This window comes from Adiantum capillus-veneris, chromosome 26, assembly GCF_014529385.1.
Source record: "Adiantum capillus-veneris isolate H3 chromosome 26, ASM1452938v2, whole genome shotgun sequence".
Lineage (NCBI taxonomy): Eukaryota > Viridiplantae > Streptophyta > Polypodiopsida > Polypodiales > Pteridaceae > Adiantum > Adiantum capillus-veneris.
The window spans coordinates 71,769,313-71,782,777 of record NC_140956.1 but is presented as its reverse complement, the minus strand read 5'-3'; positions in this window follow the sequence as shown (position 1 = coordinate 71,782,777).

Genomic DNA, 13,465 nt, shown 5'->3' with positions numbered 1-13,465 from the left:
CTACCCCTGAAGGGTCGGCATGAGCTTAAGGCTGTTTTATTTATTTCTTGGTATCATTCCAATACAATCACTCAGAATTGTGAGTTTTGCAAAAAAAAACGATGGGGGAGACTGGAGCCCAATGGTCCAAAGTGTTTGAAATGTGAATGGTTTGTGAAAATGCTTATTTTATTGGACTACTTCTTTTTAGGACTCCTTATTACTTATTAGATCCTCCTTTATTCTTTAACAAAATTCATTGGTTGGTACCTTGCTAGCGTCAGCACCCAAATTGTTAGGTGCAGGAATCTTTGGAAGACTAGGAATCTTTGAAAGACTAGGAACCATTCCAAGACAATTCGAGCTTGCTCCCCTTTAAACCCCAATTGTAACTACCTTGATAACTCTCGTAGTTTAAGATTACTAGCCCCTCTTTGGGAAGGTTGTTCCCTCAAGGCACAAGGTGTGCTTGAGGACCTTTGCATATCTTTTGCAGTGTTAATATAACATTTCCACTCACAATTGTGAGTATGGCAAAAAAATTCATCGGTTTGTAGATTCTCAAAATACTACTTGGTCTCCTATCAATTCTTCTTCAAGAAAATTCATTAGAGCCGAGTTTGGCATGTGCCTAAAACTTTTAGACATATTAATATTTAATTCTTTTATAACCTGGTCACATTTCAAACCAGTTGATTAGTTATGGGATGTAGAAAGTTACCTATGGAGTCTCAAAAATTCAAAACGCTTTTGTGTTTCTCTCTTCCCCCCAACTCCACATCCCTCAATCTTTTAGTGCAGTGTGCAAGAGCTAGTTCATTTCCATTGACAAGTTGTGATAGTCGATGCTTCCCACACACACACACATGGTTGCACATCCAATGCTTTGGAAAGTGAAGCTAGTCGGACTACTTTCCTGCTCAACATCTACATCAAACTCACTCCATCACAACACTATGAGTATGTTGTGTATATTGTGTGTATGTGTGTGTGTGTGTGTAGCAGTTCTAAATTTATATATATACGTAAACAAACACTAATTGTTCACAGAACAACAATTCTAGAAAAGTACAATGGATTTGTACAATAATTTATTTGCAGTTGAAAATAAATTTTGTACAAGGTAATGAAGAAAATAGAATATAGCTCGGGAAACCGCCAGCCCAAAGTCTGGGAACTTTTGCTTCACATTTAGAGATCCTCCATATGTTAAGAACAGAATGTTTTAATCAAGGAAGGTAGCCCTCACCTGCACCCATAGCCACAAGAAAACAATTCGTTAGCACGTGACTGTACGCAGGTGATGCTGGGCATCCCAGTTGTTATCCATGTCACCATTAAAAAAACACACAGTTCTTAACTTATATATTGTTGTTTTTTTTTAAAAAAAAGTTCCTTGGCTTTTTTGCCAAACTGAAAAAGGAGAGTGAAAACCCCTTAGAGCAGCTATATATCAAGTTATTTCTTGAATATATATATATATATATATATATATATATATATATATATATATATATATATATATATATATATATATATTAATATAAAACTTTCTTTGTCAAACCTAAGATTATACGAGATTTTTTAGGTAGATTAATGAAAGAAACTTCTTCTTTAATCAGACTGGAGAGCATTTTCCTCTATAGAGGTAGACACAAGAAATCTCGAGCCAGGATCTTAGTTAATTAAGGACCACCTCTTCCTTATAGTTTAAAGTATAGAAAAAACTATCTTTTGGAACAAATCTTACTTCAAGAACCCTTATATAAACAAGCTGAGATAATCCAAAAAACTAAGAATTTACCAATTTACAAACCAGAGCTCCCCTATTTTATAAAAAACAAATTATTCTCACTTCCTTTTCTGAAAAAATATCTATGTTATTATGTCATGTCTGACATACTGTAGCTCAAGCCAGCTATACCTTGTCTTTCATACCATAATCACCATAGACGACTCAGTACCTAGAGCCAGCTCAGGCCCATGTCCGAGAACGACAAGACAAGACAGTAACAACCCGGACCAACTAAAAGGAAAATTTTTTTACTTTCCTCATAGTATCGAGAACATTTTTACACCAACTAATTAGAAGCTTTTAGTTGTATATAATGCTAGATGTTAGGTAAAGACAAGCTCTTATATACTTGAGTGATACTAAGAAGCGACCAGATGATGGCAAGCATATTTTATCGAATATCCGAGGTTCAAACCAACCAAGGCCAGCAGAAATATGTCACATGCTAAATCAGTGACCATCTACCCGAATCTTTCACTAAACATCCTAGTGTGTGATGTAACAAAAAAATCAAGTAAATTTGATACCAGCGTTTTACTACCACAATCCGGTCTGAGATGCAACTCACTTTCTACAGAATATCTAAAGGCAGGGCAACATACCCGAAGCCAGTTTTTTGCGACTTCAATATAACTATTAGCCAATACAGTAAGATAGGTATCTGCACTAGAAAAAACAATCTTACTAGTAGGTGATGTAATACGGTAAAAAAGGTCGAGTCAATTTGCACAAACCAATATTTACTCCCACACTAGGTTATGTAATGCCACATACTACCTACAGAGTATCAAAAGACAGGGCACCAATTTCCGAAATCAGTACATAGTGACCTCTTTAGCCGATTCAAAAATATGCACCTTAGCTAGAACCCAAAACAGTCTGGGGTCTTGTCCACTTACCCAAGGTACCAAGACCTGTAGTATTACAACTGCCCAAACAATTTTCATACCAATCTTATACACCCAATACAGCTCACTTTTTTTTGAATTTCTGATTTATTTTAAAACCTACAGTATCCTTTCCATTACACCTATTGCGTAGCAAAAAAAATCGCATCATCAGCCATATACAAACACTTTCCCTTTAAATTCCACACCATCCTATACTCAATGCAGCCCATTGTTATGATAAAAAAACATTTTTACAGCAAATCGTTCGAAAATCCAACTTATAAGGGAACCGGTAGTTCTCAGTTTAAAATGAGCCATTAGCAATTCTTCTCATAACCCGGATGGGCCAATTTCCAGATCTGGTTACATTTAAAAAAAAACCAGAGCCTAATTAAAGGATTCAAATCTTTTCCCTTTACAAAGATTCCAGTATATTAAACAAAGCCACAAAAATCCGGCTTAGAGTTTCTTTCAGCAGTCTTAAGAGCAAAAACATCTTGTTAACCTATAGATTAGGAGCCGGAGAAGCCTCCACTATCACCTTCTCAGACTTTTTCGGCATGTTGAGCTTACAGCAGTCAGCAGGTATACACTCACACAGTTTTGAACAGACACACACAGAGAGATGATAAAAAAGCACGATGCTAAGTGAGTTAGAGAACTCACCTAATGAGTCATTTATACATGTTGACACCTATCTCCAGACGACGTGACACCAGGTTGTACAAGTCACCTCAAATCGAGGTCGCCAATTAGGGCAAATCCTTAGGGATTACCCATAGCTCAACATCCGGATCTTACAGGCCATATCGCGCTACATCTGCTCCCCTATTCGGATGCAGATACCCCCCCAGTACAGGCTGTAGCGTGCAGCAGGAGGCACGACCCTTTAATGGAGAGACTACCAAAAATAACCCTTATAGAGAGATACAATGCCAAAAAATGTAAAGATATTTTTCATGTAAAAAGCAAGGACAGGACATACTATCCACCACATCCCTTGGTAGCAAAATAAAAGTCTCTTCCCATAGTCGGTATCTGGTCCAATTTGTAGTATCTAGCCTTGGATGATAATCCACTGCAGTTTACATATATTTCACAAACCTTACAGTAGGCTCATGACATACAGCTATCCACTAGGATAAGATTTTCAAGTGCTGATTTTACAGGTGAGAGATTACACAATATCGAGTAGTCTCTACTATTTTTTCTAATGTGGATCTATAAAAGATAAGTGTTATTTTACAAAAGACAGAGTCCAGAGTAACTTTTCCAGAGTAAGAAACACCAGTTAGTTTGCTTCCCGGGTGTATCAAACATATTATGGCATATAGTCAAGAACAGATTTTTACCATAGCAACTACACATCTTTATCAGTCAAAGGACTCTACTCGGAGAGCAACGTTACTTCGTTATGAGCTTCATCTATTTCCGCAGTTAGGAACAACTGTTTCCCAAACTAAGTGGTGGACATATCAGGACCGATTGACGCGTGTGACACTTTGGGGTCGCGAGCATTTCAAAAACAATATCAAATTGGTAATGGTTACTGAGGCACTGGGCCTAGGGCCACAGTATTATTACATTGAGCATTCAATAAAGCCAGGTTTTTCAGATCGGTTATACCTGCTAGCCTAGTTTCTACCTCCTCATAAGATTTTCTTGTACCGTAGTTATGGTCATCAACTAAGAGGATATTTTAATAGTACTCCCCCCACTCGGGAGTATGGTGTAGCCTTGGCGACTCGTGTCCTACCTTTAGCTGAGCGTCCAAACACCTGCTTTTACTGTGCCACCTGTTTGTGTGATCATGTAATGGGTGGTTTAATAGAGATGTAGATGAAGGGCTCCTGAAATAATCATCAGCTAAGCTTTTTTGTCCAGTGAAGGATATTGTGTGTGTGTGTGTGTGTGTGTGTGTGTGTGTGTGTGTGTGTGTGTTTGTGTTTGTGTGTGTGTGTGTGTGTGTGTGTGTGTGTGTGTGTGTGTGTGTGTGTGTGTGTGTGTGTGTGTGTGTGTGTGTGTGTGCGTGCGTGCGTGCCCACCCATACCCAGGCACCATATCCTATGAGGTAGTAGACCACATAGAATAGGGGCCTACTACCTCAGAAAGTGTTTATATTAATTTGTATCATGCAATGCTGTAGATAGATTTTGTTCTGATTTAAGTAGATTTATCAAATTTCGTAAGTCAAACTTAAGGTAGGTCCATTTGTGTTTTTCTAGGGAGTTGTAGATACATGCAACAAGGTCTTTTTTTGTAAATACATTATTAATGAACTTAGTAATCAGAGTATTGATTTCTTCATATGCTCTAAAACAGTCGGATGAGGCATACATTATAAGAAAAAGCATTCCTAGATAGGTGTGTAGAGAATTCTTGAAAGGTCTATTGCTTTTCCTCTTTGTAAATTCAAAGGACACAAGCTTAAGCTTTTCTCTTTTCCAAAAAAAACGAGTATAGAAATTTCCCAAGAATGGGGGAGTCAAGGTAAACTCGATATTCAGGAAGTGAGTCCTAGAAATAATCCATTTATCCTGGGCACCATAGAACTCTCTCAGAGAATGTAGGTTCAATATTAAGGAAAGGTGGATATATATCTTTAAGAGTAATCTCAAACATAGGATTGTTGAGGCTACACAGATCATCCATAAATCTGAACGAATGTTCAAAGTGTGTGAGTAACGAAGTACTTGCTGGGTTATTTAAGGTTTTTAGGAGCCATTGGTATTCAAAGTAACCAAGATAGAGATTACACATAATCGGAGAGCATGCAAATCCCATTGGGATCCCAAGAATTTGTTTGTAGTAGGTATCACCTACTTGGATACAACTATTATTAAGTAGCCAAAAGATATACTTATATAAATCATCCTCTCTAAAGATGACAGGTGTAGATTTAGTCAATTTTTTCACCCATCCTTTATTCCCTTTTAGTGAGATGCATGTATACCCAAGTTTCTTTCTGCGAGCAAAGGCAATCTTAATAAGATCAGATAAGGTATTAACAAGCCCATACGGTCCATCTAACGGGATATTTTCATAACATTGAGTTATGTCTGCCGTGAAGATAGAGAAAATGTTTTCTGGGAGGTTGATAGACACCTCGGATGCGTATTTTATGACCCAAAAAGGGCAATAATTTATATTTCGGGATCTTTTTATATCTCTATGTTTGATGGCACAGATATCTTCAATTTCTAGTAGAACAAAATTTAAGCAGTGGGTGATATCATCCTAACACAAGAGAACAGGCTTTTGGAAGCGTCAAAAATCCATCTAAATTTATGCCTATGATTCTTATATGTTGGAAAGAGTACAGGAATTTTCAGAGAATCGGGACAATAACCAAATCCTGATAATTCGTTATTTAATGTTGTAGCTACAGAAAGCGGAGAGTTTTCAAGTTTAAGAAAGTCCTTACTATTAAGTCTTGAATTGGCAGCCTCGAATGCTAATCTTTTACATATAAAGGAAGTCGTATTTGAAGCTTTATCTAAGCCAATAATGAGCCATTTCTTTTGTGAGTCAGAAATAGAGGTCTTAATTTTAGGCGTAAGCCAGGTAGTATCAGTGCTTATCCATACTTGTGGCATACGACTAATCTTTTTCCAAAAAATCCCTTTGAGTGTTGAGGTAAGTTTGAAGTGAACTTCCTCCTCCACTTGGAGTTTTAAGGCCAAGTCGGCCAGGCATTCAAGTAGCGCCAATAAGGCACTTTGAGGATTTAGTGGAAAAGGAGGAATATGATTCAAGCCTTTACTCAAGAGGATTCTTACCTGTGGATCTGAAATGATTTCTAAGTTAGACGTACACACATGTAATCCAAAGTCAGTGAAGCTTTTACAGAATTTCTGAGATAGATGACAAGAGCAGATAGGCATCTCATTGTTATGGAGAAATTCATTTGAATAAAAAAGATTCTTAATAGGCAGCGAGTATTTCCATCCAATCGTCACATCTTTTAGTAATAAATTTGATCCAAAAACTTATCCAAAACATTCTGAGAAAATAGCTTGGGGAGTAAAGAAATCCAAAATCTTGCTAGTAAATAAACAATGTGAGAAAATCTTATTACATGCTTCTTCCTTTGGAGGTAGGTAAAGTCTTCCACACGCATTCCTTCATACCTACATATTACATATCCAAAAGGTTTCCTATTGGTAGGTTTCTTCCCAGTCCTCTCACAAAACTTCTACCTCTCCCTCTTCCAAACACAGATTCACTCGAGAAGGGAGTTAAGAAAGAGGTGTAAGACGCCGCAGGCGAGAGAACAGTATTAGATCGTTTGGAAACTTGAGATTAATCATCTTCAATATTTGGTTTGATTTTCCCAACCATACTTTTGATACCTTTAAAGCCGCCATAAGTGGTAAGCGGAGTACCACACCCATCCGAACCAAGCTCTTCAAGTGTGTCACACATAATTGATCTGTAATGAATAAAGGCAATTTGCTCGAAGACCAGATCCTTAGCTTGTCCACCAAGCCATGAGCAAAAGAGGGAAAGGTGAAATTCTTCTGCTTTGTCGGGAAAGATACTAGGCAGATTGTTGAGTGCGTACCAAATAGCATGGTCAAACCAAATTATTCTTGACTCACAAGCAGCTTTGGGGTCTACGAATCTACACGCACACTTAAGGTAAGGCCTGAACACATTCCACACTGTCTTAGTGTAGTAATCAGCATTACTTTTACTAAAGGTCATCACCCCTTTAGTTCTTGCGTATAAACATGTATTCGAACTACATTTTTTATCATCAAGGAAACACATATTGAATGGAGCTTTAATTAGATCCCCTTTGTTCAAGAGCTGGATCCCTTTAAGAACTTTAAGTTTGCATTCCTCAATAGTAGCAGGGGCCAAGTTGGCAAGGAAGACCCAGGTTTCCATAGAAATGGGTGCAAGAAATCCTTTATTTGGGAACATCCACAGTCTATGCTCTACCCCCAAGGATTCTACCTCAATTTGTCGTGAAGGTAAAAAAGGAAAGGCCCTAGAGACTTTCGGTACCATGTCCAAAAGCGAAGCTTCACTGAGTGAACAAAGGTCCTTCTGAAATTCTTTTACCGCTTCTAATGCAGCCGCATCTCTACAAAATAGGCTATTCGGTGGAGGAACTATAGGCGTAGAGGGAGCGGTAACAAAGATGGGACTAAGCCCGCAAAATTTTCTAAGAAGATTGGAAAGTTCATAGCCTTTGGAAGAGAAAGATGCTAACTCCTAAATATGGGCTTTGGAAAGACCAACCAGATTAGAAGTAAACTCCATCAAAAGGTTGATACCATCAGATTTATTCTTAACAAGGAGGGCTAGTACTTTTACCCATTGGTCAAATGAAATAAGTTGGACAAGAGACAGACTAGACTCCTTCGAAGCATCGTAAATTAAGGCAGAGGCTTCTCTATCTTGTATACATTTTAGTACAAGAAGAGAAGCAAGGGAAAGGGGTTCCACAGGAAGAGCGAGCCCTTGAGAAAGGGAAACAATCTACAAAATTTTCAGTTCGTTAGAATTCCATAAAATTGTCATAGAAGTGTAGACCTGAAGATCTAACACATAGAGTTACATCTTTTTGAATTTTAGAGCCTTATGTAGATAAGGCCTAATCCTAAGTGAGATATTAGGGAAGGTATTTTGTATTTCTTTAGCGAGTCGTAACTTCTCCGAAATCAGAGCTCTTTTTTCTGGGTCAAAGTAGACTTTAATTCTTGCAGTGAGCTTTCCCAAAACCTGGTAAACAAAAGTAATAGCTTGTGAAATGATAGTATTTAAAGTAAAGTGAGAACGAGAATCATGAATATAGAGTGGAGTGGTAGTGCTAGCAACCTTTCACCAGTCAAGTTAAAAAGAACCACTGAGACTGTGCGATAGCACCCCAGCCTACTAGAGTATAATAAATTATACTATAATAGGCATTTATTTCTAGAGTCATAGTCTGAGAGAGATCAACAACCAAGTCAATCTCTCTTTTGCGTTTATTGTGTGTGTAGCAATTCTAAATCTATTTATATACGCAAACGAACACTAATTGTTCACAAACCAACAATTCTAGAAAAGTACAATGGATTTGTACAATAATTTATTTGCAGTTGAAAATAAAATTTTTACAAGGTAATGAAGAAAACAGAATATAGCTCGGGAAACCGCCAGCCCAAAGTCTGGGAACTTTTGCTTCACATTTAGAGATCCTCCATATGTTAAGAACAGAATGTTTTAATCAAGGAAAGCAGCCCTCACTTGCACCCATAGCCACAAGAAAACAATTCGTTAGCACGTGACTATACGCAGGTGATGTTGGGCATCCCAATTGTTATCCATGTCACCATTAAAAAAAAAAGCAGTTCTTAACTTGTATATTGATGTTTTATTAAGAAAAAAAGTTCCTTGGCTTTTTTGCCAAACTGAAAAAGGAGAGTGAAAACCCCTTAGAGCAGCTATATATCAAGTTATTTCTTGAATATATATATATATATATATATATATATATATATATATATAACTTTCTTTGTCAAACCTACGATTATACGAGATTTCTTAGGTAGATTAATGAAAAAAAACTTCTTCTTTAATCAGACTAGAGAGAATTTTCCTCTATAGAGGTAGGCACAAGAAATTTGTTGTGCCTACCTCTATATAGGTAGGCACAAGAAATCTCGAGCCAGATCTTAGTTAATTAAGGAACACCTCTTCCTTATAGTTTGAAGTATAGAAAAAACTATCTTTTGGAACAAATCTTACTTTAAGAACCCTTATATAAACAAGCTGAGATAATCCAAAAAACTAAGAATTTACCAATTTACAAACCAGAGCTCCCCTATTTTTTTAGAAAAAAATTATTCTCACTTCCTTTTCTGAAAAAATATCTATGTTATTATGTCATGTCTGACATACTGTAGCTCAAGCCAGCTATACCTTGTCTTTCATACCATAATCACCATAGACGACTCAGTACCTAGAGCCAGCTCAGGCCCATGTCCGAGAACGACAAGACAAGACAGTAACAACCCGGACCAACTAAAAGGAAAATTTTTTTACTTTCCTCATAGTATCGAGAACATTTTTACACCAACTAATTAGAAGCTTTTAGTTGTATATAATGCTAGATGTTAGGTAAAGACAAGCTCTTATATACTTGAGTGATACTAAGAAGCGACCAGATGATGGCAAGCATATTTTATCGAATATCCGAGGTTCAAACCAACCAAGGCCAGCAGAAATATGTCACATGCTAAATCAGTGACCATCTACCCGAATCTTTCACTAAACATCCTAGTGTGTGATGTAACAAAAAAATCAAGTAAATTTGATACCAGCGTTTTACTACCACAATCCGGTCTGAGATGCAACTCACTTTCTACAGAATATCTAAAGGCAGGGCAACATACCCGAAGCCAGTTTTTTGCGACTTCAATATAACTATTAGCCAATACAGTAAGATAGGTATCTGCACTAGAAAAAACAATCTTACTAGTAGGTGATGTAATACGGTAAAAAAGGTCGAGTCAATTTGCACAAACCAATATTTACTCCCACACTAGGTTATGTAATGCCACATACTACCTACAGAGTATCAAAAGACAGGGCACCAATTTCCGAAATCAGTACATAGTGACCTCTTTAGCCGATTCAAAAATATGCACCTTAGCTAGAACCCAAAACAGTCTGGGGTCTTGTCCACTTACCCAAGGTACCAAGACCTGTAGTATTACAACTGCCCAAACAATTTTCATACCAATCTTATACACCCAATACAGCTCACTTTTTTTTGAATTTCTGATTTATTTTAAAACCTACAGTATCCTTTCCATTGCACCTATTGCGTAGCAAAAAAAATCGCATCATCAGCCATATACAAACACTTTCCCTTTAAATTCCACACCATCCTATACTCAATGCAGCCCATTGTTATGATAAAAAACATTTTTACAGCAAATCGTTCGAAAATCCAACTTATAAGGGAACCGGTAGTTCTCAGTTTAAAATGAGCCATTAGCAATTCTTCTCATAACCCGGATGGGCCAATTTCCAGATCTGGTTACATTTAAAAAAAAACCAGAGCCTAATTAAAGGATTCAAATCTTTTCCCTTTACAAAGATTCCAGTATATTAAACAAAGCCACAAAAATCCAGCTTAGAGTTTCTTTCAGCAGTCTTAAGAGCAAAAACATCTTGTTAACCTGTAGATTAGGAGCCGGAGAAGCCTCCATTATCACCTTCTCAGACTTTTTCGGCATGTTGAGCTTACAGCAGTCAGCAGGTATACACTCACACAGTTTTGAACAGACACACACAGAGAGATGATAACAAAGCACGATGCTAAGTGAGTTAGAGAACTCACCTAATGAGTCATTTATACATGTTGACACCTATCTCCAGACGACGTGACACCAGGTTGTACAAGTCACCTCAAATCGAGGTCGCCAATTAGGGCAAATCCTTAGGGATTACCCATAGCTCAACATCCGGATCTTACAGGCCATATCGCGCTACATCTGCTCCCCTATTCGGATGCAGATACCCCCCCAGTACAGGCTGTAGCGTGCAGCAGGAGGCACGACCCTTTAATGGAGAGACTACCAAAACTAACCCTTATAGAGAGATACAATGCCAAAAAATGTAAAGATATTTTTCATGTAAAAAGCAAGGACAGGACATACTATCCACCACATCCCTTGGTAGCAAAATAAAAGTCTCTTCCCATAGTCGGTATTTGGTCCAATTTGTAGTATCTAGCCTTGGATGATAATCCACTGCAGTTTACATATATTTCACAAACCTTACAGTAGGCTCATGACATACAGCTATCCACTAGGATAAGATTTTCAAGTGCTGATTTTACAGGTGAGAGATTACACAATATCGAGTAGTCTCTACTATTTTTTCTAATGTGGATCTATAAAAGATAAGTGTTATTTTACAAAAGACAGAGTCCAGAGTAACTTTTCCAGAGTAAGAAACACCAGTTAGTTTGCTTCCCGGGTGTATCAAACATATTATGGCATATAGTCAAGAACAGATTTTTACCATAGCAACTGCACATCTTTATCAGTCAAAGGACTCTACTCGGAGAGCAACGTTACTTCGTTATGAGCTTCATCTATTTCCGCAGTTAGGAACAACTGTTTCCCAAACTAAGTAGTGGACATATCAGGACCGATTGACGCGTGTGACGCTTTGGGGTCGCGAGCATTTCAAAAACAATATCAAATTGGTAATGGTTACTGAGGCACTGGGCCTACGGCCACAGTATTATTACATTGAGCATTCAATAAAGCCTGGTTTTTCAAATCGGTTATACCTGCTAGCCTAGTTTCTACCTCCTCATAAGATTTTCTTGTATTGTAGTTATGGTCATCAACTAAGAGGATATTTTAACAGTACTCCCCGCACTCGGGAGTATGGGGTAGCCTTGGCAACTCGTGTCCTACCTTTAGTTGAGCGTCCAAACACCTGCTTTTACTGTGACACCTGTTTGTGTGATCATGTAATGGGTGGTTTAATAGAGATGTAGACGAAGGGCTCCTGAAATAATCATCAGCTATGCTTTTTTGTCTAGTGAAGGATATTGTGTGTGTGTGTGTGTGTGTGTGTGTGTGTGTGTAGCAGTTTTAAATCTATATACATATACGCAAACGAACACTAGCTGTTCACAGACCATAAATTCTAGAAAAGTACAGTGGCATTGCACAATAATTTATTTGGAGTTGAAAATAAATTTTGTACAAAGTAATGAAGATAACAAAATATAGTTCAAGAATCCATAAACCCAAAGTCTGGGATAATTTGCGTCACATTAAGATATCCTCCATTTGTTAAGAACTGGACAATTTAATCAAGGAAGGTAGCCCTCACTTGCACCCATAGCCACAAGAAAACAATTTGTTAGCACGTGACTGTACGCAGGTGATGCAGGGCATCCCAGTTGTTATCCATGTCACCTTAAAAAATCATATCGTTCTTAACAAGTATATTGTTTAGTTTTGAAATAAACCATTCTTTGGCAATTTTGCCAATCTGATAAAGGAACTTGCACACCCATAAAGTAGCTATGTATCTATTTATTCCTCAATTTAATATATATATATCTCTCTTTTTTTGAAACATCTTTTGCTACACTAAGTTTTTTGGAGAAACGCAAAACTTCCTTTTTGATCTGTTAGGAGAGAATGTCACTCATTTGCGGTAGGTAAAGTTAATCTCAAGCCAAAAACATAGCTCAATTAAGGAAAACCTCATCCTTGTGGTTTGAGAACATTTAGAACAGATCCTACTATAAGGACCGATTTTTTAAAACACCTTGAGATATCTTTAAAAAGGATCTTTAAAGATTTTTACACATTTATAAATCTGAGTACACTCCCCCTATTTAGATTTATATATTTTTTTTTATAAAAATACTATATTTCTAAAGAAATATTAATGCTTATCATGTCATGTCTGTTATATTGTATCACTAGCCAGAAATAAACTGTTGTTTTAATTTAAAAATATATAAAGCCCTAGGTGAGTCAGTCCTTCAATCAGACTCGGACCTGGTCTGAGACAGATATGACATAAGAAAAACCAGAAAAGATCAGTATAAAAGGGAGTTTATACGACTTTCCATAAAACCGAGGTCTTTATAACCTACTCCTAGAAGCACTATTGTATATACTGCAAGATGCTAGGTTAGAGTCAGCTCCTTTTTTTTTTTTTAGTGTTTTTTTTTAAACCAGCAAATGAAGACCAACAAATTTTATAGAATAGCCGAGGTTCCAACCCAGCCAAGCCATATAGAACTCAATTTCCCTATTGAAG